General features: G+C 37.5%; 1 protein-coding gene and 1 long non-coding RNA gene across 5 annotated transcripts in view; both read left to right on the plus strand.

Moving 5' to 3' along the window:
* Positions 1 to 25,328, plus strand: part of GRM5 (glutamate metabotropic receptor 5) — a 282,787-nt gene that overhangs the window by 169,831 nt on the left and 87,628 nt on the right. The window lies entirely within an intron of this gene.
* On the plus strand, positions 311 to 2,151 carry LOC118168758. The gene is made up of 3 exons (XR_004751778.1): positions 311 to 917; positions 1,438 to 1,442; positions 1,496 to 2,151. It is a non-coding gene; the product is annotated as an uncharacterized LOC118168758 (long non-coding RNA).

Below are 25,328 nucleotides of genomic sequence, written 5' to 3' on the forward strand. Positions count from 1 at the left end.
ATATAAAAAGATGAAGAGCAACTTTTTACACAGACAGACAATGATAGGACAAGGGGGAATGGTTTTAAACTAGAAGAAGGAAGATTTAGATTAGATTTTAGGAGGAAATTCATGCAGAGGGTGGTAAGGCACTAGCACAGGTTGCCCAGAGAGGTTGTGGATGTTCCATCCCTGGAGATGTTCAAGTCCAGTTTGGATGGGGCTTTGGGCAAGCTGATCTAGTGGAAGGTGTCCTTGCCCATGATGATCTATAATGTCCCTTCCAACCAAAGCCATTATAGGATTCTATGATTTGCACTCTGTAATAGCAGCTGGATGCTGGTTGAGATGCGTTAGAGAACATCTAATACTGAATCTACCCATGTGGAGGCAAATGAATGATTCTCTTGAAGTTTCATCTATGGAACAATATAGAATTCCTAAACTGAGAAAAGTTTGAACATGTATGTTCCCATCTCTAGATTAATACAAATATTTATTATTTACAATGGCTCTTTCTAAATGCCCTGCAAAGCTATGCTTTGTGTACTTAGATTCACCTATTTTTAGATTGAATTCATATCTGTAGTGTATTTACACACCTAAATTGTACACTTACACAGTTTTGCTATTACAGAAGTTTCAAGAGAGAGCAGCAGCCTTTAGAACAAACAAACCTGTTTCAAGCTGAGATCAATATACCATGTTTAGTGATACCATAGCTCACTTATCTGGGCTTTCTAAGTAGAGCACAGAGTGCAGGTGTATTTTTTAAATTCAGTTCCTTTGGTATCTCCTCCAAAGTTGAACTAGCAATGAATGTCGTTATCGCCACCCTGTTTTTCACTTTGGCCCATACTCATCTGCTCATCATTAAACTCTCACCTGGGGAGAGTAGCTTAAACACAAAGTCGCTGTCTGCATAGCCAGTGGAAAATGTCCACATTGTCCTGGTTTCAGTTAGGACAGAGTTAATTTTCCTCTTAGTAGCTGGGTAGAGTGCTATGTTTTGGATTAGGATGAGAAGAGTGCTGATAACATGCTGATGTTTTAATTGTTGCAGAGCAGTGCTTACACCAAGGACTTTTCAGCTCCTTGCTCTGTCCTGCCAGCAGGCAGGTTAGGGGTGAAGCAAGAGCTGGGAGGGGACAGACCCAGGACAGCTGACCCAAACTGGCCAAAGGGATATTCCATACCATCTGATGTCTTGCTAAACAATGCATAGGGGTGGCTAGCCGGGGTGGGGGGCCAGCTGCTCAGGGATAGGCTGGGCATAAGTCAGCGGGTGGTGAGCAATTGCATTGTGCACCACTTGTTTCATACACATTTTTATTAGTAGTACTATTATTATTATTGTTGTTGTTGTTGTTGTTATTTTCCTGTCTTAATAAACTGTCTTTATCTCATCTCACAGGCTTCACTTTCCCGTTTCTCTCCCCCATCCCAGAGAGGGAGGAGGGAGGGTGAGTGAACGGCTGTGTGGTGTTTAGCTGCCAGCTGGGTTAAACCACAACAGACATGGAGAAAATATCTGACCTAATAAATTAAAGAGGTTAAGGACCATTGCCTGGTTTTGAGGATTACAGAATTGTTGTAACTTGCATATATACAGAAAAACTATTTTCACTTCCCAAATGGGATGGTAACAACCAAATTACTTACTAGAATATGCTATAGTATAGCATACCTCCAGACTATCTACCCTAGACAACAATACTGTTTGGCATGGGCTAAAATATACCAGAGCATGTATTAACATTTAGGCAGTAGGGATGGTTGTTCTTATGTCTCTTACAGACCAGCCTACATAGAGTTATAGAGAATAACTTAATCCTTTGCATTTTGAGGTACCTCTGTATCCTCTCTTCAGATGCTGCACGGATGTATTTCCTGGATTTCTGAAGACCTCTTAGATTTGTTGCTTCTGTCCCTCTGAACAGTTGAAGTTCATTGTCATGGTAGGGAATTGTAGCAAGTCGTTAAACTCTAATGGGGAAAAGGAAAAATAAACAAATATCACCTTATGAGCCAGCCTGAAGAACTGTTCTTCAATAATCCTCTTATTTCTGTGCCAGGTAATTTTTATATTAATGATGAAGCTATACATAATATGTATATGGTTCCACAATAAACTGCATTTCTCATACTCTATTCATTTAAAATATCTTAATTTCAAATATATATATATAATTTTATGTATAGTCAATCTTTTATCAGACCTTTAAATCAAAGCAATTAATAAATGCTTTTTTTTAAAAAAAAAATGTATTAAATTGATCCATCATGAAGTTTATTACTTAAATGGCTAGCAATAATCCTTCTTTATCCATTTCAAAGGCAAATTATAATTTCCATCTATCTTTGATACTCCTGGTTCTGTAGCCTTTTGCTTTGTCAAACACAAATTCCTTTTTTTTTTTTTTTTTTCCATATTTGAAGAAAACTAATAAATTTTAACATTTAGACAGCACTGCATGAGAGCTAAGGGAAGATTAGAGGCAATTACTCTGATTTCTGGAGGATTACCTAGAGATGCCATAGAATAATAACATATAACACATAGTCTTCCTGGGCAACTGGGTACCCCATCAAAAATGTTTAATGCAAAAGACATATTTGCAACTTAGATTTCCCAGGAAAGCAGTACAGATATGTGAACAAAATGATAATTTTAAAATGTCATTTGGGGAAAGACAGAAGCATAAATGTCAGCCAGAACTTGGTAAAACTTAGGATAAAAAAATCACTCGTGGTTTGTCATTTTTCATCATGTATCTACCACTGGGCATGAACAGTAGGGGTTCTTTTGCTGTTGTTTCTGTATTTTGTGTACACAATGCGATATGACTTGATTTGCCCTGATTCTCTTTTGGGCAGGCAGTTTGGTTCACCGGTAATGTGTAAAAAGGCAAACTGGCACTCTGCCAACATGAGCCTCATACTCAGATCTCATTCACAGTTATGCTACTGTTCGTGCATCTCCCTTGCTGTCACTGTACGTATACTGTTCCCCATCCATATGCTGCTACGTGCTTCTTTATTGCTGTTACCCGTCTCTCCCTTTGACATAGTCTATGTGTCTTGCTGTCTCCTGTGTTCTTCTTTTCTTATTCCTCTTTCCTATCTTTGTTTCCTCTTCTTCCTTTTTCTTGCCATCTCTCCCTTGCCACACAGCTTTCAGAAAGGAGTGTAGCTAATACTTACCTGTCCAAAGATAAGGAGAAAAGTAGAGGTGATGATCTGTCCTCCCATCTCATGCTCTCAGGAGGTTGATGCTAGATGCGGTTTTGCTCAGATAAGCCTCACGGGAAGACTTTCCATTGCATCTTGACTTTCATATTCCCTGATTTCCTATTTCCTGCCTTTCTTTATATTATTCTTACTTATTATTGCTGTTATTGTTTTATTATTATTATTCACTGTGGTCACCTCTTCTTTGCAATATTCAGCTTAAAAAACAATTATCCTTAATTTGTTTCATTCTTCTTCACAAGTTCAGAGAAGTTCCTCCTCTACTGTATGTTAGAAGTCCAGTCCCTGCTGGTTTCTCTCCTTTGATGTCATTTCCACCTTCATTAACCTGCATTCCTGAACCATATGTTATTAGAGGTATTAAGAGGTATTGCGTGCATTAAAAGGAGCGTGGCCAGCAGGTCAAGGGAGGTGATCCTCCCCCTCTACTCTGCCCTGGTCAGGCCTCACCTGGAGTACTGAGTCCAGTTCTGGGCTCCCCGGTACAAAAAAGACAGGGATCTCCTGGAAAGAGTGCAGGGGAGGGCCACAAAGATGATACGGGGCCTGGAGCATCTTTCCTATGAGGACAGGCTGAGAGATTTGGGTATGTTCAGCCTGGAGAAGAGGAGACTGAGGGGGAAACTTATCAATGTCTATAAATATCTGAGGGGTGGGAGACAGAAGGATGTAGTTAACCTCTTCTCAGTGGTTTGTGGGGATAGGACAAGCGGCAATGGCCGCAAGATAGAACACAGGAAGTTTCACACCGACATGCGAAAGAACTTCTTCAGGTTGAGGGTGATGGAGCACTGGAACAGGCTGCCTAGAGACGTTGTGGAGTCTCCTTCTCTAGAGATATTCAAGGCCCATCTGGACACCTACCTGGGCAGCCTGCTCTGAGGATCCTGCTTTGCAGGGGGGTTGGACCCGATGATCTTTCGAGGTCCCTTCCAACCCCTACAGTTCTGTGATATGTGAACTCTCTAAGACTCTTAGTTTAAAGGACTACATATTCTGCCTCAGAGGGATGTACTAAGTCATTACTCCTTTTATAGGAAGAAGTTGTTTTTATCCCTCTGTATTAGTGGATGGAAAGTAAATGGGTATTATTTCCAGGAGTCTGTCTGCACATATCTCAGCAGGAGCTCTGAGTACTAAACAGAAATGTCATGCAGCAAAGAGTTTCTCTCTAGTACTCTGCTGTGTATGATAGGAATGTCATTGTTCTGTCTGTGAGATAGGAAAGAAACAAAATACAGTGGCAAAATGCCCTTTAAAATTACAAATGTTCCATATGGAGACCTGTATCAGCCTCCCTAGTAGCATTAAGAAAAGCTGTGTTTTCCTTTTTTTTTTTTTTTTTTTTTTTTTTTTTTTTTTTCTCTCCCTGGATTGCTCGGTTTCAAATAAGCTGCCCTGCACAGTGATGTTAACCTATAAGAACCCTGAGAAGAGATCATTCGGTTCACTAAATCAGCACAAGTTTTCTTTAATTGTTTTCTGTGCTACCAAACCATAATCCTGTTGTTTACCCTTTGATCATCACTAAGCTACTTGACTGTAAGGAAACACATTGCAATAGAAACAAAAGATGGCAATGATTTACGCTTACTCAGAGACTCCATAAAGTTCTTACTCTTTGGGCCCATGTAGAAAGAATTATAGGTGGATAGGTAGATATCTCCAATGAAAATGTGAAATATATAAACTAACACAGATTCCAGTTCTGTCACCTGGTTCTCAAGAACCATGTTTAGATAGCCTAGTGATGCCACCACAAGTTTCAGTTTCTTAGATTCTGACACCAAAGTCATTTCTTGCAGTTGCCAGATGTCCTTATGCTGCTCAATATATCTTCTAAGAATCAAAGAAATGGAAACAAGTGTCTGAATGAAAGATACATAGAGAAAAATTAGTATCATCCAGCAGATTTGTTTATATACTTTCATAAGGAAAGTATTACTCTATACACATAAGCCTGTAAGAATGTTTGCAGAATAAAATGGAAGCACCTTCTGCACTACTAAAATAGAGTAACATCTCCTTTGAAAAATATCTAAACATTTTTTATCATTATTCTGTCTTTTCTTCTTTAATAAGACAATAGCCAAAATAAATAATTTATTTTTGGAACCCTGAAAGAACAGAAGATGATTGGAGTTTATATAAATAATTCTCTAAATGAGCAGTTTCTTAACTTTAGAATAAGAAAATGATGCCATCAAACCTAAATCTTCTATCTGGAAAAAAAAAAAAAAAAAAAAAAAAAAAAAACAATTGTCCCTTACTTTTGGTTTATCTAGAAAAAAAATGATTCTGGAAATGAGTAATACTTGAAAGACAAAAGGTATAAGAATCTAGTTTTGAAAATGTTGACTACTGTTATCTGTAGATCTTCACAATGAACCTGAAAATCACCACCGTACAAAAGGTCATAGTTGTTACATTAACTGTGGATTTAAAGTGTTAAATCATGGGCTGATTTACATGTCATAAAAAACTAGCACTGTAGATTTTTTGTCACAGAAAAAGAAACACTTATTTTAATGAGTGTGGATTTGGGGCAGAAAGGGGTGGGTTTGGCTCCAGGAGTGGATAGAGTAGAATTTTCTACAAAGATGGCTGCAAATTAATTTGAAATGCTGTTGCCTCTCTTTTTAAACTGCCAAAGTGCAAGGGACATGGTGGTTTTAAGTTATATTACACCTTGAACTAACACAAAAGCAACAGTCTATTCAAGTGAGCTTTGTGGCACAAGTAATAAACCACCGTACCCTTTCTCTGCATTGCTCTCATTCCCATGCAACAGCCAGTGACCTTTAACTAGTATTACCAAGAAAATGTTTGTTAATGATGGAGTGAGGGGAAGTCATCCTGCCTCCATCATCTTTCTTTTATCATTCTCATACAGTTTCTCCCAGCAACTGAAACACTGAAGAGAGAGAGTAGAGCAAGCATGCAGCTGGCAGAGTCACAAGCTTCAGCTACAAGGCCCTCTTCTGAAGTAATATAATGGTAAAGCTCTGGGAATATTGCCAAAGGCTTTACCATAATCTATGACTTTTGTGTTTCTGGAAGACAGGATATACATGGTTATATGTGTAGAAAAATCAAGAGAAACTCAGACACTTTCATCTTTTTAAAATATTATTACTGTGACTGACAGAACTTCCAAAATTAATCAAGGTCTTAAAAAGTCTGTAAGTGGACATCATGGGTTGGTTCGTCCCCTCTGCCTTAGAAATGAGATAGTCTCAACTAGTCCCCTTGGACTACATTTTCTAGTTTAGTGTAATAATTCTCAGATCTTTTTAGGGTTGTTAGGGTTGGATTTTATTTTATTTTTTCTTTCTGTTTCTGTCTTACGACTATTAGGGGAGTTATTACCAGACATTGACATCTATTTTGCATTTACTTCTTGCCATGTTAAACTTAACTCACCTTTTCATTGATATGCCTATACTGATGTCCTTAGGAGTACTACTCACATGAACAATGTCTAATAGAGTCAGAAAAAAAAATTAGACGCTGGAGACAATATTCACCAAACATAAATCAGCACTATATCAATTACATTGGCAGGACAATATCAAAGCTCCAAACTGCAGTAACATTAGTTCAGGTAATGCAGCAAATATTAAATAAATCATAGGAAAGATTAAGAAAAAAAAATATTTATCTCTCTCTTGTGTCTACTAAAGCAGATTTCAAATTAAGTCGACAATTTTATGGAATGAATATTTGTCCAAATCTAGAGAGAATTAGACCACAAATGCATATTACATAATGTAAGCTCACAAATAGCTGTCACTTAATACTTTTGACCACATCTGTCAATTAGGGTTTTGCAATTCCTGGGCTGATTATGACTTTAGCTATATAGTAAGTAATCCAGACACCAGCCAAGTGTGTGTGTGTGTGTGTATTGAGGATCCAGGATAACCTCACAGAGCTGGATTACACAGGACTTATCAATTCCTAATGAAGCAGCAGTTGGAAGAAGAGCAAGATGTCTTCAGGCATCACAAATGGAAGTAGATGCTTATAATTAGGCAAACAAATCCTGTCTTGTGGATATGTAACAGGAAAATATGAAAGAAAAGCTTAATAGTTTCTGGGAATTGCTTTACCCCTTTGTCTCCTAGACTCTCAGTATGAGCCTCTAGCCTTTCGAGTCATTAACAGATGACCTAGAAGTAAAAAGCTTACATTTGTTTTCGTGGTAATCCTGCCTGGCCCCTGGCTTCTCTAGTGTAGGTTTCCCACTACCTCTGTATTGTACCTGCCACTCCTATGTGGACAGATTATAGAGACATATTTTAGAATGTCTCTAGACATTTATGTCATATCCCTACTTACTACTATTTTTCTGGACAGAAATCCTGCAATGCTTAGACAGGGAGCTTAATTCTCATGCCTTGCTTAACACTGGTCAGAAGCATATTTTGTTGCATTATGAGTGCTGTTAAAATTGCACAAAACTTTCCATTTCAATTCAAACAAGAAAATGAGAGAAACATATTTTGCTCTGAGTGGCAGGACTGCAAAAACAGCCCTAGGCAAGGGCCTGAATCATGAGTCTACTGACTACCATTGAAGAGGTACACAGGATAACCAATTTCTCTGGCAAGACTTATTTCTGTTAACAAAGTACTAAATATTGATTGTACATAATACCATCCTCCTACATGAGTACTACAAACACTTGACTATAAAGTCAGAATGACTCAACTTCCCTTTCTGGGGCAATGAATATGTACAGTGGTGTTTTTTTTTGGTGTGTGAAACAACCCCAGCAATAGAAGCCTTTAGGCAGACTGCAACATAGGTGCCAGAGCATATAATTTATATTTGATATGAAAAAAAAAAAAAAAAAAAAAAAAAACAACAATAAACAAAAAAAAAGCTTGAGTTTCCAATCTAAATCAAGAATAGGGACTTGAACCAGAGTGTCTCACATTCAAAGAGTGTCCTCAGTATTGATGACCCTATGGCAAAGAAGAAGACGTTCTTTTTGTCTCTGACCTGAGTATTGGAAGTCAACCAACCTTTCCTGTTGAAACTGAGACAGGAAAAGACTTCCCAAATAATGCCTGATTCCGATGAATCACTTTTTCCAACTCTATATAATTTTGCTGGAAAATTACCAAGCACCTTATCCTTGTGTATCAAATGAAATGCTTACCTTGGCATGTCTCCTTGTTTCCTGTACTGATATTTTCTGCTCTCTCTGGGAGCAATGACAGGGATAACCAGTGACCAGTCCCTCAGGGGAAAAATAAAAGCGATTATGAAATCTTAAAAAAATGATTCAGACTACCACTGGGAAGTCTTGCTTGCAAAGTGTGTTTCTGTCTTTCAGTTGAGGATAGCCATCTGGTTAGCCAAAATTTTATCTGTTTTTCTTGAAGCACTTTCAAAGTGAAATTGGTGCACTGAAAAAGAAAAAAATTATACTCCAGTTCTATAGCACTTGTTTACCACTCATGCAAACAGTGATCACAAAATTGCCTTTTTTTATTATTACAAGGTTACGTGACCCTGGTACCATACAATACCTTTTCCTATCATTAGTATAAAATCAATACTTATCAAATAGCCATTATCGATATGGAAAGTAATGCATAAATTCAAAAATACATGAAGGCAGAACACTTCAAATAAGAGATGGAAGTTGGCAATTTGTTAGAGTACATATAATGTAAATATCTAAAGCTCATGGACAAGAATAGAAAGGGATGACTCGTAAACCGAAGCAAAATTTAGTCATATTTCAGTTGCAAAACAGTTTAGATATATATCTACAGTCAGTTGTCCAAGCAAATTATTTTACAGTCATATTTTCATATTTTATTTAAATGCTGATTTACTTCTTCTTTGCTTTGGAAGCAGCATGTCAGAAAAATATTTCCAAATTGTTAGCAATGAAGATATCACACGTAATTATATTTGTAGATCTCAGATGTAAAATTCAATGACATGCAATAGCAAAATCATTTACTTTAAAGTAAAATACTGATTTTACAGGAGACATAGCAGAGATCAGATGTAAAGTAATGTCAAATGCCCAAACAGTAAATTTTCTGAGAAATAATGGTTTACAGTTCTGATAAGCACAGGTGTTTTTATAATAGCAGTCAGTAAAACAATTCAAGACAGAAATGTAATTTAAAATTGATTATCTCCTTTCAACATTACAGCTTAAAACATGAAAGCTGTGTTGCCTGTTTTGATATGGCATCCAGCTGGGCTAAGCTTTTTCTGAGCGAACTGTTCTTATAATCCACTCATATCAGTATAGTCATAAAACAAATGAGGATTAACAACATCTACTGCAAAATTATGCAGCTTCTGTGGCTTGTAGGTTATCTTTTTATTTTAAATAGAAATTCCGGTAGTTAAGCAGTAACTGTGGGCACCTCAATATTTGAAATATAAATAATTAAATTGTGATGTTATAATCTTAGCACTAAGGAGCTTCTAACCAGAACTGTGCATACTAGTGTGAGGGGAAAGATATTCAATGTGTAGAAGGATATAGAGAAATGATACAGTGTCTGTGGCTTAAACAAAAGTATCAGATTTTCCCAAGCACAATTGCCATTTCTAGCAGTTTTTGCTCATGGCACCAAAGTATAACTGAGCTTCATACTCTCCTTCATGAATGAAAAGCCTGTTCAGATCACACTGGTTTGCAATTGAGCAAGCACAGGTGGCAATAGCAGATGCAAGCTCTCTTGGCACCACTGCAGCTTTTCCATCCATAGTGGGGGAATTGTGAGTATCAGTATTTCACAGACTGGCAAACAGCTTCAGTCTTCTCTGCTGTCTCCTTCAAGGAGGGTGTCTTCCCTGGAGCACTGTGCACAGTGGTAGCAGAGGCAGTGCAGATTTCTGATTCAGGTTAATCTCTCACTTCTGATGGCACTGGTACACGAATCCTGGTCTGGTGAACAGTTCCCAGCACAAAAGTCTCTAAATTGTAATATTACTGTAATAGGGAGGGAATTCATACTTGAGTAACTAGAAGATATACTTCCCGAGACACAAGCAGCCTTTAAAATAGAGGTGTTCATTCCAGCAATTGCTGCAAAGAGGTAACTATCTTCTGCTGCCTTTGCAACTGCTTTATGTACTGGAAGAGACTTTAAACATGAAAATAAGCAACTTCAGCTAGGAAGGACTCCAGAAAAACTGTTATCCCTGCTTTATTTAATAATGCTTCATGGTGTTTTATACTCCCTCTCTTTCTTCCTACTTTTTTTACATACACTTTATAGTTTAGGATATCTACACAGGAACATATATTGAAAAAAAAATGTTCGAAATTTCAAATAAAATGAAATAGAAAGCTTAAGACCTCGTCTGTGACTGGCTGGTGATTTACTTTGCAGCTAATGAATACCTGTCATGGTAACTCATAAAGCAACTGGGTAACAAAACACTTTTACCAGAAAATTAAACTAACTGGAAAAAAAAAAAAAAAAAAAAAGAGGAAAAAAGTTTTTAAAGGTACCGTCTGAATATCAATATGTTTTTCATTTTCTTAAACATATGCTTTAGTGTGCTGGCTTAATCTGTCACATCAAACATATGTGTTGCTTTCTCTTTACCTTTCCTGGTTGCTAGAACATGTGCTAAAATGAGCATGATATTCCTGGCAGAAGTATTTTAATCTCAGCCCTTCAATAGATGGTGGTTGTCAGGCACCCAGCCTCTTACAAGCTTAGGTTTATAATACATTTCCATTAAAAGACATAGGAATGTAATTATGCTTATGAAAACAATACCAGAATTCTACCACTTTTCTGACATTATTCTTTCCCTTGTTTGCATTATACAAGGGCAACTGAACATACTTGCAGACATTTCCATTTCCATTACATTTCCATTTTGCTCAGAGCATTTCTAATTTTGGAAATGTCCATTGACCAGATACTCTCTGTAGCCAGTACGTTCTGTCAGTGATAACTAGGTATCAATTGTTGGCAAGACATACAATACAACCCCAATCTGCTTTTTCTCAAAAGGAATGAGAAAGTAATGAGGTGTGTCATCATAAAAGTGAATTGTATTTCAGAGTTACACAGCTTGCTGTGTCAAGCACTGATCTTGCTCTTGCCCTCTATTAGACCAGCCTGTGCTTTGTGTCCAATCTGGTGATAAACGAACAATAGAGCAACAGTAAGCACTGCACTGTGCTCACTTTTAGGAGAGTTTGTGAACGGCTTGCAGCAGGAGATGACATTAAACCAACAAAAATGAAACGGCACGCTTCTGATTTCCTGAGACTTGATTGCCATGAAATAACTCCTGCTTTCCATTGCTGAAGTTAGTGATCAGTTATGTTGGACTGTTAAGCAAAGGGCTGTAGGGGACTTTGCTATAAGAGAAGCAGAATGAAGAAGAGAATGTTCAGAAAGGGTCTGTGGAAACACCTATCTGAGTTTGTGACTACTCTTTCTTGGACCAAATACCCCAAATAGTAATAAGTCACATCCCAGTCAGGGTTGTAGTCAATATAACAGGTAAGAATCATAGAATTACTTAGTTTGGAAAAGACCTCCAAGATCAAGTCCAACTGTTTACGTAGCACTGCCAAGTCTACAACCAAACCATGTCCCTAAGCACCACAACGACAAGTCTTTCGAAAACCTCCAGGGATGGTGACTCAACTAGTTCCCTGGGCAACCTGTTGAATGCTTCACAACCCTTTCAGTATTTCAAGTTTTTTTATTTATTTATTTATTTATTTTTCCAATATAATATAATATCCAACCTAAACCTCCCGTGGTGCAACTTGAGGCCATTTTCTCTTGTACTTTGGCTTGTTGACTGGGAGAAGAGACTCACACCCCACCTTGCTACAGCTTCCTTTGAGGTAGTTGTAGAGAGCAATAAGGTCATAGAATCATAGAATCATAGAATCATAGAATATCCCGAGCTGGAAGGGACCCATAAGGATCATCAAGTCCAACTCCTGGCACTGCACAGGTCTACCCAAAAGTTTAGACCATGTGACTAAGTTCACAGTCCAATCGCTTCTTAAATTCAGACAGGCTTGGTGCAGTGACTACTTCACTGGAGAGCCTGTTCCAGTGTGTGACCACCCTCTCAGTGAAGAACCTCTTCCTGATGTCCAGCCTAAATGTCCCCTGACTCAGCTTAACACCATTCCTGCTGATCCTGTCACTGGTGATTACAGTCTCCTGATTCTCCTTCACTCTTGGAAAAATAGTCCCTCTTTCCTCAGTCATTCCTAAAAAGATTTGTTTTCTAGACCTTTCACCAGTTTCATTGCTCTTCTTTGGAAAGTGAAAGTAAAAATAGCACTATTGAACTAAAATCCTCCCTGAACACTCAGAAGTGCAGTGAAGATTAAATTCCATGCTGAACTGTACTTTTCAAATACTCCTTAACTTCCATATGTTGTATGGAGAAAGCTATTCTTACTTTTTCTAATTTAACATCTGTTTCTGTAGTACAGCAGACCTTTTCACTCATGCAGAGTTTGGTTTAAGTAGATAGGACTGTGTCAGTATAAAGGTCTGTGATAACAGTTCTGAGTGCATGATTGAGGCATGATTATACACCATATTAGTTTATGCAATACAGAAGAATAGAGAAGATTTGAAGAATGTCTCTGTTGGAAATAAAAAACCAAAAATGCACCACTGAGGGTTTTTTTTTTTTTTTTTTTTTTTTTTTTTTTTTTTTTTTTTTTTTTCTAAAATTGGATAGCAGATATTTGGCACATGAAATAACCTTATAACAAAGCTTCTATAAAACATTTTGGACCTCTGAAGGTAAAAACTCTTTTCTTTTTAATGCTGTTAAGGAGAAACAAAATTCAAAAGCTAACAAGTAGTAATTGCTTTCTGAAAAGAAGGCTGCCTAAAGTGAAGGTTATTTTTGTCCATTTATAGTGTGTACTGCATTTTACAGCTAAATTATAGAAAATTATATTCCATGAATTTCTTGCTGCCTTTAACTACCTTTATATGAATCTCACAGTTCATCTTTGATATTATTTTGATGCATTGTACCAATTGTTTTAAGTATACCAAAAAAATATTCCCAAACAAACCAGATTTCCAATAATTAGCTTTTTACAGAAACTATTGACTTTTTTTTTTTTTTTGAATACATGTTATTGTCTTTCACACAAAACTCTTCAACGAACCAACTTTCTGCATTTTTTTTGTCTCTCCTACTTGCAATATAGAATAAAGTTTATGTTATTTGGGACTAATTCTGGGGGAGCAGAGATGAATTTATTATTAAAACCAGCACCACGGAACAGAGAATGAATGTTTCATTCTGCTCCCCTCCCCTCCCCAAACAAACAAACAAAAAACAGTGGAGATTATTTAAAATATTTTCTCACCCTTGAATAAAATCATATAACTCATAATACACTAAAAATACTACATGTTAAAATTGACTTTGATTAGTCTACACTTAATTGTAGAGACAATGTTTTATAAAGTAGTATGGGATCACTCGTAATTAAAAGCAAACTCAAATACAATAATTAGAAAGAGTCTTCATTGTGGGGAAGTGAATGAAATGTTTATATATACACATATTAACCTGTCATCTTTGTCATTAAAAAAAAAAAAAGTGAAAAGTGAAATATAAATAACATCAAAATATTAATGTTCTCTGATATTATTTCAAAAATAAGTAGAACACGCCAGTATAACATGCTCATCACTGAAAGGAATAGTCAGGTAACAGAGCCATAGGGCAGTGAGAGAGGATTGCTGCTTGTGTGGTCATTTGAAACACTGTGTAGGAGTAAAGAGAGTTATTGCAGAAATGTGTATCTAAAATGGCTCTTAAAAGATCAGAAAAAATAATTTCATCAGTGAATATTAAATGCAGTAGGAACAAATGCATACTCAGTTTCAGGGAGCTGCTAAATTGCCAGTAGCAGGAAACTGGCATAAATTAGCAATGAAGATAACTGTATACTCACATTCTCTTCTGGCAAACATCAAAGGTGGAATACTGATACCCATGTCATTTTGATCTGACCCACTGTACTAGTTCTTGTGGTTCCAGATATTTACTCTCCACTTTTTTTCTTTTTATTTTTTATTTTTTAACGAAGTCTGAGTTTTCTTAGAACAAATTTCTACTTATTGGTATGCAAACAGACACTCCGGAGATATGAGAACTTTAGAGCCAAAGAAAGATATTTGCTGTGCTCATTGCTTGCCAGCAACCATAATGCTTTTCCAGCTTGAGTTGAACAATTTTACTGCTATTCCAGGGTCTATGTGGTGGGAATAAACACAAAGTACAGTGCATTTCTGTGTCCTTAGAGTTTTTTTTGTTTGTTTTGTTTTGTTTTGTTTTGTTTTGTTTTTTGTGTGTGTGTGTGCTAAGCCAAAACTGTAGAACAGGAGAGCATTTATGCCTCTCCATAAGGTGATCACATCTATTAATTTCTCTATGTATATTTTGATGAAAATGTGTGGCACAGGTTACTGTCCCATACTGTATATATACACATGCACACACAGACATGCTGACAGACTTACAGACTGATGGAGATGAATGGGGCTATGCTCAAGGCTTATTTTATTCTCACCTGAAACCTTAGCTACCAATACTAGGAGTTGTTCTGCAGACCCAAGTTTTCTATCACATCTTTTGTCAAACCAATCTGCTTTGCCTCTGTTGCTCAATGTTTCTAAGGTTGTTTCAAGACTTAAGAAAGATGGAGGAAGTAGATTGAAGTGTCTTTAGCCAGTTCATATTTTCCAGTCTTTTATCACTGTCTCATCTGACTGATAGAATTCATCTGGAATCCTTTCCCAGTATTGTGGCAAGGTTTAAATGAGGACAGCAGTCACTCAGGGAAGTCCAAAGCTGAGAAGACAGAAGTGGTTCTAAGGACCTAAGTGAAATCACTGAAGGACATGGATGACTTACATCTCAATCTTTGGCTGAAGCTCTTTTGATCTGTGCTCACAACTTGGGTGTCAGTCTGACAGCTTCTACACTAATAGGATATGTTAATATTTATTTGTTTGTTTGTTTATTATACAGCTTTATATACTGCTGTCTCTTCTGTTCTCGTGTCTATTTCTGTCCAACTCAACACTAATTTTCATAAGATTTTCTCAACTCTACATTGAATTATTTCATCTCATCATACACTTCACAGGGATAAGACTTGAAACCATTCAGAAATCTTCAGCCTTTTGCACACTTGACACAGATTCACCCTTGACTCGGCACCCTTATGTCTCCAGTCTGCTTCTCATTCCATCTCCTCCTACTACAGCAGAGGCAAGTTAAGAGCTTGAGTTGTGCACACATCTGCTGTGCTCTGACAGCTCCCTCATTCTGTATTCTTACCTCAGGTTCTGTCTTCACTTCTTGGGGTCATATAAAAAGAATCACATACATTTTAATGTATTTGACTACATTAATGTTCTTGACTGCATCTTCTTGAGAACGGATAGAACTTGTTCAAGAAGAATCTTGCACTGTGTGGGACAGTCCATGGAAATGCATATCCATGGTCATTCATTGGTAAATCTTCCTTATGGATCCATTTATGCATGTGTGATTATCTAGACTTTATGTTTACAGCCCTAGACACTGCGTGTTTTTCATCCGTGCATTCTGGTCATAAATCACCTCAATGTGTCAACCTTCAAGGCTAATATCAATAAGATAGAAGCTGTGCCAGGCAATTATGAGAAGTGGACTTGAGAGGAAGAGAAAATTTGATGTTCACATTTTGCCTGTCTTTGTTGTTTCTATTTTAACATTGAAAAGTGACTTAAAAGGGATCTATGACAACTATTAAACCAGCCAGAGAAGTTTTTAACAGCACTCAGAGATGTATCATATCCTTTTGAAGTGTATTGAAGTCTAGTCACTACCCACATTAGCCTAGAGAGGATTTACCTCTCAGCCGTTAGAAGTTTGCTTACATTCGCACATATTTATCCAGTGTAATTTGAGATGTCCTATAGTACTATGGCTTCTGTCTGTAGAAATGCAACGATGTCTTATAAGTCCATATCTGCCAGTCCACTGATCTCAAAGACCTGTAGATGCTCATGTGTAGGCAACCAAACCAAACCTTAGACAACACAGACTGAGAAATCTAAAGAGCAATGTCACGTTGAAAGAAAAGCCTAGGGCTCAATTCAGTTACCTAAACATTGGTAGTTAGATCTATTTGCTCTAGCTAACCTATATGAAATATCTAGATAAGGTTTCAGAATGGCATAGGCCTTGTGGCAGACTAGTACCCTTTTAGAGTAGCAACAGGGAGTCAGACAGGAGCACTGTACCTGAAATAATGCCAGATATTTGCCAATAGGCAACTGAATCACCCTTAAATGTTGATACACTACAACATGAGTCAAGATGGCTAAATTACATGTAGACATGTGGAGAAACATAAACTTGTGTTTTATGCTGGGCTGGATATCACTGTTACTGTCCTGTATGGTGTGTTCATTCCCCAAAATGCAAAGACTATTACAAATAAAGCTTCTTCTTCTGTATATAATAAAAATCATCTCACAGAACTCCCATACAATTAACAGTAAGTGCTGATAGGAAGTTTCTAATTGAATTCTTTGTTCTTAGTTTATGAAGTCATAGGCCTCCTAAAGTTGCTTTCTTACAGGTTTTGCTAACATGACTGCCATTACTTCTGTGATTCATCCACTGCTGATCATCAGTATTATATGAGATAAACCAAAGTGTTCAACTGGAGCTAATAATATACTTTAAGAAAATAAACTGCATTTGTATTGGAGAAAATAAGAATCAATACTTCTGTAATTCATCTTGAGTCATTGGAAGCCTCTAGTATGACGCGCCATGTGAAGCAGGACTCCAACATTGGTAACTCACAGGTGTTAGTCCAGGTAGTTTTAGAGTTTTTGCCTTATTATAACATAGATACTATAAACAAAAACAAAACAAAACAGAACAACCAACCAAACAAAGAAAAAACCCTACCAAAAACATTGTTTAGATTTTATTCCCAATGTGTAAAACTGAAGTATGCAATTTGTTTCCATAAATAGAAAAAAAAAAAATCTTTCTAAAGAAAGGTATCCACAGAAATTATATTAAAACTTCAAAAATGTTTTTTTCCATATAATTAAAATCAGGAAAATGAGATTTTATGTACATAACATAAAGATCAACAATTATCCTGGTTTGAGATTACTACTTTAACAGAAATTACCAATTCAAAAAACCAATGTATCAATTTTTATTATTTTCCTATATCTTGTTTTACTAACAGGTAAACTTTCAACGCATTGCAACTGGTTAGAGTGGTATGAGAAATACTAGTAATTTCTCAACGTTATTGGTAAAACTATATAACATTTGAACGTTATAGCTGAAAGGTATAGCTGTTTACCCATAACTTTGCATCCGTCTTTGCATACTGTAGCTGTTTTGCTACAAGTGAAATCACTCTGAATCCCTGTAGTAAGAGAAGAAAATTATTGTGGTGAAGAGATAAAAACCTGTTTCCCTATGAAGGCTACAAAAAAATTCAAAGGCCCAGACTTTTTCTCCTTGTTGGAAAAATAGGTTTAAGCTTTGATAAATTCATATATCAAGAAAAGAGAAAAATATAATGGGTTATCTGCTGATCAGAAGGGAGATTTACTGTTTCTGGAACTCAGATTTATTAGCTGAGAATATAAAGTTTAGTTTTCAGTTTTTGTTGTTGTTGTTGTTTGTTTGTTTGTTTGGACTGAGTTTCTTCTCCAAGTACATTAAATTTATCAAGAAATTGAGTTAATAAGGGGAAGCTATTGATTTATCTATTTATTTATTTTTAAGTATTCACCATACAAAAAGAATTCAAGATAGCAGTATATGTGCTGCTTTCAATATCTGGCACATACCAACATGCATAAACTTGCTATTTTAAAGATGTATGTCATGTTTACTTTTCAATGAATTTGCTGGCTTAGTAAGGGAGGAAAGTGATATATGAATTCTGGGTGTGCAACTCAGCTGACTCTCATCTGAGGGTAGCAGACAAGCGTCAGAGAGAAATTCTCACTTGGAATCCATTCAAAATTGAATTGTTGAATCCTTTCATCCAATCCAGAAGAAACTCAATTACAAGGACTGACATTATACAACAGAATAAAAGCAGTGTTAGCTCCAAATCCATGAAGGCTTGTTGACACAGCGAATGAGTCAAACTTACAGGACCATATGGTGAGAAGGAGTATGTGAACAAGCCTCCTTGTCTTCCATCCAGAAAAGTTTATGGCAGCATTCTTGACTGCAGATACATCTTGTACGTTTTAAATCTATGCACACAAATGCCACAGCACCATGCAGACAAGATGAGTGGTGTTGCAAAATATAAGGTGTTCCATGAAGGCAGGTTCTCACCATAGGTCTGTTACATCTAGGTACAGTCTATGTGTGCTAACATAGATCAGGATATAATGTTTGTGCTACCACAGGAATCACTCACACAATTTGTCTTAAACAACATGAATCATCACAGTCATGAACAGCACTATTCACTTTCCCACAATGGAAATTTAAAACAATTTATTGGGTGATTAAATAAATTGTGTAATAAAGCATTTTAGATTGCCATCAGTTCTAAAACAAACATCCTGAAAAGGCCATAAATCCACAGAGGACTAGATAGTATATACTTCTGAAGCCAGTTACAGTCTTTCTAATGACTTCGGTCGAATTAAATATGCTTCAGAGCCAGTTGCCTAAAATCCATGGCCATTTGTCTGCTTTAATTAAATTAATTAATAATTAAATAAGCTTTAGGCCAGTTGCCTAAAATCCCTGATTTTCCTCCAGTCAGGTGTAGTACTTCCAGCAGAGAGAAGGAAATGCTGATGTACAAAGCCTTGGGTAGGAATAGTTCATACTCTGCTACTCACCTGGTTTTATAAAGATCTATTGAAATTGCAGTGTGAGAAGTTTATTATGTAAACAATGAAGATCCTGTATTATAGAGAGGCCAGATAAAGTCAATTTATTAAGATGATAGATTATGAGAGGGTTAAATTGCTCCCTTTGAAAGGCTGAGGCCTAGGGTTGTGTGGGAGAGATAGAAAATAAGAAAAATAGCAATTATAAGGAAGGAAAATAAAAACAAAACAAAACAAAACAAACAAAAAAAATGAATTTATCAGTTTGCTATGTGCAAAGAACAGTTAGACATTAGAAGATTTTTTCTAATGACAAAACCACAGAGGTGCCTTCCAGAGAAAAATAATTAATTAAGCGATTCAAAGATGGAGCTTGCGTCTATCTGTCACCTGTGAAAAAAAGAGAATTGAATGTGATAAATCAGGAGGTCCTTTCATTGGTGCTTGTACTAGCTAAGAAAACAGTTCAGACACTAGCACTAATTCATCATTGTCCAGAACCTCATGTGATTAGCACATTCTTGGGCATGATTTTGGCCTGAACCAAGCATCACTTTCCTGGACAAGAATTAATTTAGGAAATGACATGATAGGAATTGTTCTGAATGGGCAGTATGATTGGGACCACCTTGTAGCAGGGAGAGACAGAAAGAAAAATGGACAAATTTCACAGTGCCATTTGTCATCAGTGCCAGGAAATAGTCCCAGAATATTTTAGAGGTAGAAATTTTTGTTTTATATTCCTAGTAACTTAACAACGCATTGTGCCTAGGCTATAGGTTTTCAAGTATGGGGACTAGACTTTGGAGGCTGGATACAAAGAGTTACCACTGTGGTACTGCAAAGGGATTTCCAATCTTTAGCAGCAGTGGCCAAAAGCTATCTTCTATTTCTGGTGCTAAACTAATCTCCATAGTAACGTGTTTGCAATTATTTATTAATGTGTTTTGTTGGTGTTTATATATATATATATATATATAATATATATATATATTAGTAATATATAGTAATATTAGTATATATTAGTAATATAGTAATATTAGTAAAATAGTAATATTAGTATATATTAGTAATATATACTAATATATATGTGTATATATATATATATATATATATTACTTATAAAATCCCTAACTCAGTACTCATTCCCAGGGATCTTGCCAGATAAGCCAAACTTTGTTTTGTTCTTTGACTCCTAGATGCAGGTAATCTAGCATGAGTTAGAAGCATTTTGGTACTCTTCCAGACCCCATTTAAATAAATTGGTAAATCTTTTATTCAGGACAACTCTTGTTAGCCCTATATTTATATGCACAAACTCTCCAGATGGCCTTCAATGCACATAATAATAACTGAAGAGCTTACAGCGGTATAAATCCAATTAGCTGTTTTACAAGTGTGGTGTCTAGTTACTTTTTACAGACAAATAAATCTTTTCATGTAATTAGTTTTGTTTGTTGTTGTTGTTGTTTTTTTGTTTGTTTTTCCTTTACAGAGCAAAATTTTAATCTGAAGAAGTTTTATCTTGGGAGATAAAGCATAAGTTTATTGATAACTACTAAATTTGTATAACTTGCAGTGTTTCCTATTTTACAACTCAGATTAAAATCCTACTTTCTCATAGGCTGGAATCATTTTAAATGACTTCATCAAACACCAGATAACTAAAACAGGAATGAAGTTCATTTAAATGCAAATCATGGAGCATAAATTACTTGATACTCACCCAGTTAAACTGTCATGTAAATGGTTAAGATGGGGATATCCTTTATATGTTTATGATTTTGTAGATAGTTTATCAGGATTTTATTTTTAAGTAAAATATTTGGGTTCAAATTTTGAGGAAAACTTGATATATCGCATCAGGAAACTAATGGAGAAAAAAAAAAAAAAAAAAAAAAGCCTCTTTGGTTGCTCTCCTTATCTTCTTCTGTACTAAAGCAAAGAAAACTAAGCGACTGGTTACCTTCTAATTTATTACACCTCTAATTACTCTCTTATCCTCTTAGATAATTTAATATTACCTTAATAGATCCATACTTTAAGTATATCAGGTCTTATTCCTAATAGAAATAAGGAAGACCATCTAACTGATGTGGTGAGTCAAAGTGAAATCAAAATTACAACTCCCAAGTATAAGTGGGTCATTTTGTAAAAAAACAATAGTGCCTGCTCTTTGATCTTTTAATGCTCTGCATTGCACCAGAATGACCACTGGCGTATAGCTGAGATACATAAAGCATTTTCTCCAAACCCATCTGCATTCATCTATCTTTATAATTTCTAATTCTCAACACAGACTTGCTGTTCTTTCTACAGGGCCTCTTGGCAGCCTCTTTGAAATTGTCATTAAGTTGGGTACCTGAAACACCCATATCTGGAAGCGATTTCCCCTCCCAGTGGCAATCCTGCATTGCTACACTTTTTGACCCATCATGTCAAAGAGTCTCTGGAACCAATTGCATTTGTTTGTTTGTTTGTTTGTTTGTTTGTTTTCTGTGATCCTTAGTAGGAACCCTCTTTACCTTTCCCTGTGTTTTGTCCAAATCATGAATGATGTCTCCTTATCTCAGTGTATTCCTTATATTCACTGCATGGTTAGTTAACTTTGGGAGGGATGTCTTGTCTATGCCTTGCAGTTTCTGCTTTCTGTTTTTATATTTTGTTGCTTGTTTGCAGGGGGAATTTAAGTGGCCTTATTTTGGAAGGGGCTATTCTGGAACCATGTGATACACTTTTTGGAAAAAAAGAGCTTTGCTCTTTTCTCATTATGATTTTCTTCTGTGACACCATCCTTATCCTAGCAACACATGCTGCCACCACTCATTTTTGAGTGTCTGGCCAGACATTGTCGTCAGTGCCTAAATTAAATGGGATATTCATTGAAAGTACTATTTACTTTTGTCCAGTTAGGACAGAGTTTATTTTCCTCCTAGTAGCTGCTAGGGTACTATGTTTTGGATTACGATGAGAAGAGTGCTGATAACATGCTGATGTTTTAAATGTTGCAGGGCAATGCTTACACTAAGCCAAGGACTTTTCAGCTCCTCTCTCTGTCCTGCCAGCGGTGCAGCAAGAGCTAGGAGAGGGCTGACCCAGGAGAGCTGACCCAAACTGGCCAAAGGGGTATTCCATACCATCTGAAGGCATGCTAAACAATATATAGGGGTGGGGGGCCGGCTGCTCAGGGATTGGCTGGGCATAAGTCAGCGAGTGGTGAGCAGTTGCATTGTGCCTCACTTGTTTTGTACACATTATTATTAGTAGTACTATTATCATTAGTAGTAGTAGTAGTAGTAGTAGTAGTAGTACTTTCCTGTCTTAATAAACTGTCTTTATCTCAACTCACAGGCTTCATTTTCCCTCTCCCCCATCCCAGAGAGGGAAGGGGGAGGGTGAGCGAATGGTTGTGCGGTGTTTAGACTGGGTTAAACCGCAACAATTTTACAACCCTAACATGTTGCTTCCAGGCTGAGACTACAGGTCCAATAATTAAATCAGTGTGGGATCTTCAGTTGCTACACCATGTCACTGTACACTGAGAACTAAAGGAATCTCAGTATAGATCACAGATTTAATATGTTTATTATTTTTTTATTATTATTTATTCTAAGTTATTTTGCTTATCTTACAACAGGTGTTTACCTGTCACTATATTTTGCAGGTCTGGTGAATGTCACAGTCTCATTTAGATGAAGTATCTGGTAGTAAAATTAATTAAATTCATGCTATGTTGCACAGAGATGTAAACAGTTGGGTTTGGCATGCTTCTCCACCTTTAGATCACACTAGCTGTCTAAATTTTCCAGACACGCATCCTATCTTAGCAGCATTTTTAGCTCTCTTCTTGCTCCCCAGGCATAATTTCTTACTTAATAATGTATTTGTTTTTCTGCAACAAGTGACCTTATTCTTTCTTTTCTATTGCACACTATATTCCTCCATGTGGCCATGACAGGGGACAACACAGAGTTGGTGTGATGGTTTTATGCTGATTACAGGCCGCTTTTCACAGGAGAAATCCTACCATAGTTGATTAAATCAGTTCATTAAACTGTGTATGAAAGGCCCCTAAGTACCAGTAGAGTAGCATGGAGAAACCCATTATAAGTCTGAATCAGAGTCTTAAGTTATGGTTGTCCTTATCTACATACAGATAGCAAGCAGGTCTGAAGCAATACTCTCTTCATCACCTCCATTCTGGTTTTGTCCAGAGACTCCTTAGACTTCAAACTGACAGAAGTTGTTCAGGTCTCAGGGGTTTGCAAATAGTGTTAGACACTTTACTGCTCACTTTGCAGTCATGCACACACTGCCTGATTGTTGACCTGGGAAGTGAGAGGCCCTTATTTGTGCCAGCAGGCTTCGGGAGGGCATATTGCTTTGCTTCCACAGATCTGAACACGATCACAATATCCCATGCCCAAACATAGTGAGCTTACGTGGCAAGGGTTTGGTAGCCAGGGGACTTGGGTGGCCTCTGTGAGCAGAGCCCACCCAGCAGCTGCCCCATGTCAGATCAGAGCCAGCTCCAGATGGCTCCAAAAGGGACCCAACGCTGACCAGAGTTGAGCCAATAGGAGAGCATATCTGTGAGAGCATATTTAAAAAAAAAAAAAAAAAAAAAAAAAAAATACTGCTGTGCTACAGCAGCTGGGAGAACAGAGAGTGAGAAACAGCCCTGCAGCCAGCAACGTAAGTGCAGATGGAGGGCAGGAGCAGAAGTTCCCAGGTACAGAGATGAAATTCCTCCCTGGTGGCCCGTGGAGAGGCCCCTGGTGGAGCAGGCTGTCCCCCTGCAGCCCATGGGTCCCACATGGAGCAGATCTCCACACTGCAGCCCGTGGAGGAGCCCCCGGGGGAGCAGGTGGATGTGGCCTGGAGGAGGCTGTGGCTCATGGAGAGCCCCCGCAAGAGCAGGCCCCGGGCCAGAGCTGCAGCCCGTGGAGAGGAGCCCACACAGGAACAGGGGGCCTGGGGGGAGCTGCTGCCCGTGGGGGACCCATGCTGGAGCAGTTTGCTCCTGACGGATGGACCCTGTGGTACGGAGCCATGTGGGAGCAGTTCTTCAAGAGCTGCAGCCTGTTGGCAGCCCCTGCAGGCTCAGTTTGGGAAGGACGGCATCCCGTGGGAGGGACCCCACGGGGAGCAGGGGCAGAGAGTGACCATGAGGGAGCAGTGGAGATGAAGCATCAGGGACTGACCGCAGCCCACATTCACCTGTAACACCACTCAGGGGAAGGAGGTGGAAGAGGGTGGATGGGGAGGAAGATTTTTTTTTAGTTTGCTTTTAGCTTCTCAATCTTCAAATCTGCTAGTGATAAGCAATAAATTATATCAATCTTCCAGTGTTGAATCTGATTTTGATGGGTGATCTCCCTGTCCTTATCTCAATCCTTTAGCCCCTTTCATCGTATTTTCTCCCTTTTTTCCTTTGAGGAGGGGGAGTGAGATAGTATCTGTGGTGGAATTCAGCTGTCCAGTAGGTGCAAACATCCCTAGAAGGGATTTGCAATACAAACATTCATGTTTCTGAATCATTTCACATGTTTAATTAGGGAATTTCCCCAGAGATGTTGTGGTGTTTTGCCCCTTGGAGATCTTCAAAAGCTGCCTTGGATATGGTCCTGGCCAACCTGCTCTAGGAATCCCTGCTTGAGCAGAAGGGTTTGACCGGGTGACCTCCAGAGATCCCTTCCAGTCTAAACTACCCTGTATGTGCCACTGCAAAACAGTCACAGTATTAACCACCTAAAAACCAGTCACTGGTACCACTTTTGCAGAGGCACATAGTCAGAGACAATACTTACTTTTCATGAATCTATAGTACTTGACCAGGAGGAAAGAAGCTTGCTTTCTAGGCTTTCTTCAGTCCAAGGGACAGCAGACTTACACTTGAGGTCTTCATACACCTCCCTAATCCAGTACAGTGCATATCATGAGAAACAGGCTTCACTGGGATTAGCAGAACGTGAAAAAACAAAGTTAAAAGCGAACCTGGATGGCATACAAGATTGGCTGGATTTTTGGCTCTACTGACAGGACTGAAGATGTAGCTTGTGTGAAATAGTTCCTATGCAAAAGATGAAAGTAGGGACCAGACATACATAGTCTTTCTTTATAATAAATATATTTACTTCTAGTCACAACAGAAAAAAAAAAAAAAAAAAAAAAAAAAAAAAAAAAAAAAAAAAA

This window comes from Oxyura jamaicensis, chromosome 1 (genome assembly GCF_011077185.1).
Source record: "Oxyura jamaicensis isolate SHBP4307 breed ruddy duck chromosome 1, BPBGC_Ojam_1.0, whole genome shotgun sequence".
Classification (NCBI taxonomy): Eukaryota; Metazoa; Chordata; class Aves; order Anseriformes; family Anatidae; genus Oxyura; species Oxyura jamaicensis.